Source organism: Bison bison, unplaced genomic scaffold (assembly GCF_000754665.1).
Source record: "Bison bison bison isolate TAMUID 2011002044 unplaced genomic scaffold, Bison_UMD1.0 scf7180017864383, whole genome shotgun sequence".
Taxonomy (NCBI): domain Eukaryota; kingdom Metazoa; phylum Chordata; class Mammalia; order Artiodactyla; family Bovidae; genus Bison; species Bison bison.
Window position 1 is genome coordinate 226,322 of NW_011494955.1, and position 5,753 is coordinate 232,074.

Here is a 5,753-nt window from a genome sequence, read left to right on the forward strand (position 1 = left end):
CCGGGTCAGCGAAGGTGGCAGGTGCGCATGTGGACTCGGCCTAGTAATAGACCAATCCGGAACGAGCATGTAAACGCGCCCTCAGGGTCAGACGGAACACGTATACATTCAGCGCATGCGTTCTCGCAGAAGTGGGCCCAAAAGCCAGTCTGGCGGAAGTCCAACTTCCAGCCCTTGAAAGCTCGTCGAGGGGCACTTGCACAGGCGCAGAGGTCTCTTTGAGGCTAACGCCACCATGTCTAATAAGGTCAGAAGTCTGGCCCGCGTTGATCGCTACGCCGACCCGCACGCGTTGCAGGCCGAGTTGGCTGGGTGGTGCCGGGACGTCTTGACTGCGCTCCTCTGTGGTCCCGGCCCCGAGCGTGTGGCCAGGCTCCACTCGAGTGTCCGTCCCCCCTACACTCCCGCGGCCGGGGTTGCTTGGGGCCTGAGCCTCCGAGAGGGGACCCCTCGCTTCACCCCCTGCCGGGGTCCTCTTCCCCAGTGTCTCTCCTTGTTCCCCGCTTCTTGCCCCATTCCGCGTGCGGGAGGAAATCGGGGAGGGGTTCTGGGGGACAGCTCCCTCCCTTTCTGATTCAGCTAGGGCCTGTGTTGTTGAGGTCTCTAGTCGAGTGCATGGGCCGCACGGTGATGGGTGCCCTGTCCACTCTGCAGCCGCACTCAGTGACCCCGGCGATCGTTGTGGAGAGCACGTGGCAAGAGTCACACCCCCAGCCTAGACCCTGGAGCCGAGCTGGGAGGTGGACGCCTCCTCGGCGGGCTTCGCAGACGCAGCGACCCACCAGCTGTACACCCGTGCTGGCTGCAGATGGCAGGAAGCGGCACCTGGCAGAACTGAGTCCCCTGAGCCTCCTCACCTCCAAGTGCCCATCTCAACCTCCACCGGTGGGAGTTCCCCTTCTGAGACCCGAAGGGGCTCAGCCTCGTGATTCAGGCGGTCCTTCATTTGTCTCCAGCAACCCCACTTGTCCACCGTCCCAGCATATGAATTGCGGGTGCTCAGTAGCTGCGGTGTGTATTGACTGACTGACTGACTACTGACTATAAAGACTCGGTCCCACCCCATCTCAATTCCTGGAGCTTTTCAGAAACTCTGGACTGTCTCAATCGCAGCTCATGTCTTTGTCCAGGGGGGACACAGGACTTGAAGCTGGTCTGGGCAGAGAATCAGACCTCAGGCTCTAGGGGGGTGGAAGTCTGGGAACTGAGCCCAGAGGCCAAGCCCCCACCCCCCCACCACCCTGCATCCTGTAGCCTTCCCCTGGCCTCTGCCCTGCTGTGTGCAGAGCAGCAGTTGGGCTTCCCACCATGGTCTGTGGGGATAGGGAGGGGCTGAGTAGGCTCTGTCTGGTCCTGGGGGATGCAGCTGGGGAAGTACTTCCCAGGGGAAAACAGGAAGCTAGGAGTAGGCACTGGGCACTCTCACCCAGCAGGATATAGAGTGCCCCGCCTCCAGCCCTGACTCTTTCTCCTCAAAAGCTGACAAGGGCCCACCCCTCTGAACCTGTTTCCCCTGTCTGTGAAAATGAGAACTAAATCAAACAAGGTGAGTAAGGAGTCTGTGGCCTGGCCATCAGTGGTCACTTGATAGTGGACATCTTTATAGACTTGACAAGAGTGACCACCGTGCAGTGAAGAGCAGATGGGAGGACCTGCTGTAAAGCCCTCTGTGGTGGGGGGGTCGGGGGTCACCTTGCTTAGCTGAAGATCACACACTATTTGCCAGGGCTAGGGTAGTCCCACCTCTCCAGGTCCCCAGACACAGGTACAAAGTCTGGAGTCTGATCCTGTAAGCCTAGGGATGCTGGTACTGTGTTCTCCAGGCTGGAGGGGGCAAGGCTCTGTAAACCCCACCCCCTACCCCCACCCCCGCCCAATTCCTGGTGCAGCATGTTCACTCTGGGCTAAGGAGCCCTGGCCATCCTCTGTGCCCTGGTTTTCCAACTGCTCCATGAGGGTGGAATGTCAGGCTTGTTCTCTGTGTATCCCCAGCTGGAAGTACAGCCTCTGCTCACAGTAACTGTGGCACGTCTCCAGAGTCTTGCTGCTCCCATTGTGGGCTTCAGGCAGACACTGAGTCACTGGGCCGCCTTCCTCCATGAGACACCAATTTCAGACCCATAGTCCTTCTGTCCCCTGTTCAGAACACCTCCTCACGTGGTTCTGTCCCTCTTCCTGGCCACCTCTTTTTAAAAATTAAAAAAAATAATTATTTTTATTTGGCTACCCCTGTTTAGTTGTGGCATGTAGGATCTAGTTCCTTCACCAGGGATCCAACCTTGGACCCCTGCCTTGGGAGCACAGAGTCTTAGCCACTGGACCACCAGGGAAGTCCTCCTGGCCACCTCTTAATCGAGGTCAGCCTTGGGAAACCCCTTCCTAATCCCAGGTAGGCATTAGGAATCTAGGAATCAGACCATTTGCTCTTCAGAACAACTTGATTAGGTAGTCATGGAGGCCCAGAGAGGTGCAGTAACTCACCCAGGGTCACACAGCAAAAGGGGGCAGAGCTGGAATTCTAAGCTGGTTGCCCCAGAACCTGACCTCTCCTCCCTCAGCTGGCCTCTCCACTTCTTTGCATCATGTCTGCCCCAGTGCCAGGGAGCTTAGCACCTACAAAGTGCCCAATAAATATGTGTCCAATGAACAAATGAGTCCAATCAACTCTAGGCCTTTCCACTGGATCTGGCATGATTCAGAGAGGGTCTCTTTCTGCCCCCTAAGCTCCTCCCTTATTAAAGAAAAGGTTCATGAACCAGTAACCATATACTTACCAAGGAAGGATGGTCTCTTTGATTTCAAACCTGCTCAAAGGAACAAATGAATGTGAACAAACAAGCATATTTATCATTCCTCTAACTCCTGCAGGACTATTAGTCTTCCTGCCACCCGCCCACCACCACCCCCCACACATACACAACACCCGCACCCATCTCCTTGGCAGAGAGCAAGTTGATCTTTCCCACTGCCCTGGCCACTGAGCATCAGTCTGGGCTCACAGGGATGGGTGGCTTGTCCAGGATGCTTGTTATAGGACTAGAGCTCAAGGCAAGGGAGGTGCCTGGACCAGCTCACCTGCTAGGTGGGCTAGTCTAAGCCCAATCCCCGTCTTCAATTTGCTTAGTTGTAAATCAGGACCACATGTTCAGGGTGGCTCTTCGGAATGAGGGCCAGAAGGGGCAACGGGACAGAAAGTGCAGGGCTGGGATGGCGATGCCCGAGCAGCTGCAGACCTGTCTCCTCATTTGGCAGCACTTGGGATGGAGAATAGAGGGGAGGAAGAACTTAGGACAGGGTATTAATAGGGGCTCTCAGAGGCTTGGATTAAGGATAAGTCCAGAAACACATTTCGAACATCCAAATGTCCAGAGTTAGTGGGTACAGGATCTCAAATTTTGGAGGCCAGATGTATGAGTTCATAAGTTTCACAGATACAGACACTAGCGGCTGCGATCTGGAGATGCAGGGCACAAATTCGGAGAGAAAGGGGGACCGGGACTCGAAGAGGGGAAACCAACGCCTTAACTGGGCGAGAAACGGATACATGGATTTGGGCGGTGGGATCCAATGGCAGAACTGGGGTAGAATCTGGCATCCGGACTCGTCGGAACTAGAGGCGGGAACTTAAGTTAGGCCGGAGCAGGAGGACCCGGCCGTGGGGATTTCGCGGCGGAGCGGGGGGCGGTCTAAGGACACAGTTCAAACATTCGAGGGAACGCTCCGGCCTGCCTGTCCTGCGAGTGGAACCGACTAACAGCCGGGACCCACACCGAAAGCCCCGCCCTCCCCTGGGCACGACCAATCACTAGCGTAGAAGTGATTGTCAGCTGTGTGACGCCACGTGTCTCCAAGGCGATGGCGAATCGCAGGAAGGCTCCAGCTTTACGCGGACGCTGGAGTACTTACCGCCGCCTTCAGAGAGGGGCTGGGCTCGGAAAAGGTGGTGGTCGCCAAGGTAACCGGGAGGCCTGGCCAAGCCCGGAGACGATCGCCGGCTCCTCTCTCGCCGGGTGCTCAGCCGCTGAACGCCGAGAGTGGGGCGGTAGCGCCTGGGTGCCGCCCTGGGGTGGGCTGGGGGTCGTGCCCTTAAGCCCGTAGGGGATAGGGCGGGGTCACGGAGCCGGGGTGAGGGATTGGGGCAGATCAGCCCCCGGTCGTGGGCCGTGGATACGAGTCTGGCTGCATGGGTCGAGCCCAGGATGCGTGGCTTTCTTGTCTGGGCCTCGGTTTTCCCATCTGTGAAGTGGGGATGTAACTGGTGATGGAAGTAAAACCCAATGCTGCAAAAAACAATATTGCATAAGAACCTGGAACATTAGGTCCATGAATCAAGGCAAATTGGAAGTGGTCAAACAGGAGATGGCAAGCGTGAACATCGACATTTTAGGAATCAGTGAACTAAAATGGACTGGAATGGATGACTTTAACTCAGATGACCATTATATCTACTACTGTGGGCAAGAATCCCTTAGAAAAAATGGAGTAGCCATCCTAGTCAACAATAGTCTGAAATGCAGTACTTGGGTACAATCTCAAAAACGACAGAATGACCTCTGTTCGTTTCCGAGGCAAACCATACAATATCACAGTGATCCAAGTCTATGCCCCAACCAGTAATGCTGAAGAAGCTGAAGTTGAGCGGTTCTATGAAGACCTACAAGACCTAAAACTAACACCCCCAAAAATGTCCTTTTCGTGATAGGGGACTGGAATGCAAAAGTAGGAAGTCAAGGGATACCTGGAGTAACAGGTAAATTTGGCCTTGGAGTACAGAATGAAGCAGGGCAAAGGCTAACAGTTTTGCCAAGAGAAAGCACTGACATCCTCTTCCAAAAACACAAGAGAAGACTGCACGTGGGCATCACCAGATGGTCAATTCTGAAATCAGATTGATTATATTCTTTGCAGCCAAAGAAGGAGAAGCTCTACACATTCAGCAAAAACAAGACTGGGAGCTGACTGTGGCTCAGATCATGAACTCCTTATTGCCAAATTCAGACTGAAATTGAAGAAAGTAGGGAAAACCACTAGACCATTCAGGTATGACCTAAATCAAATCCCGTACACTTATACAATGGAAGTGACAAATAGATTCAAGGGATTAGATCTGATAGAGTGCCTGATGAACTATGGATGGAGGTTCATGACATTGTACAGGAGGCAGTGATCAAAACCATCCCCAAGAAAAAGAAATGGAAAAAGGCAAAATGGTTCTCTGAGGAGGCCTTACAAATAGCTGAGAAAAGAGAAGCTAAAGGCAAAGGAGAAAAGCAAAGATATAACCGTTTGAATGCACAGTTCCAAAGAATAGCAAGGAGAGATAAGAACGCCTTCCTCAGTGATCAGTGCAAAGAAATAGAGGAAAACAACAGAATGGGAAAGACTAGAGATCTCTTCAAGAAAATTAATGATACCCAGGGAACATTTCATGCAAAGATGGGCAAAATAAAGGACAGAAATGGTTTGGACCTAACAGAAGCAGAAGATATTAAAAGGAGGTGGCAAGAATACACAGAAGAACTATACAAAAAAGATCTTCACGACCCAGATGATCACGATGGCATGATCACTCACCTAGAGCCAGACATCCTGGAATGGAAGTCAAGTGGGCCTTAGGAAGCATCACTACGAACAAAGCTAGTGAGGGTGATGGAATTCCAGGTGAGCTATTTCAAATCCTGAAAGATGATGCTGTGAAAGTGCTGCACTCAATATGCCAGAAAATTTGGAAAACTCAGCAGTGCCCACAGGAC

At 53.2% G+C, this 5,753-nt stretch overlaps 1 long non-coding RNA gene across 1 annotated transcript; it reads right to left on the bottom strand.

The window, feature by feature from the left end:
* Positions 1 to 1,867: 1,867 nt before the first annotated feature.
* On the bottom strand, positions 1,868 to 4,063 carry LOC105001388. The gene is made up of 3 exons (XR_826860.1): positions 3,076 to 4,063; positions 2,775 to 2,804; positions 1,868 to 2,185 (listed from the first exon to the last, which is right to left on the bottom strand). It is a non-coding gene; the product is annotated as an uncharacterized LOC105001388 (long non-coding RNA).
* Positions 4,064 to 5,753: the final 1,690 nt, after the last annotated feature.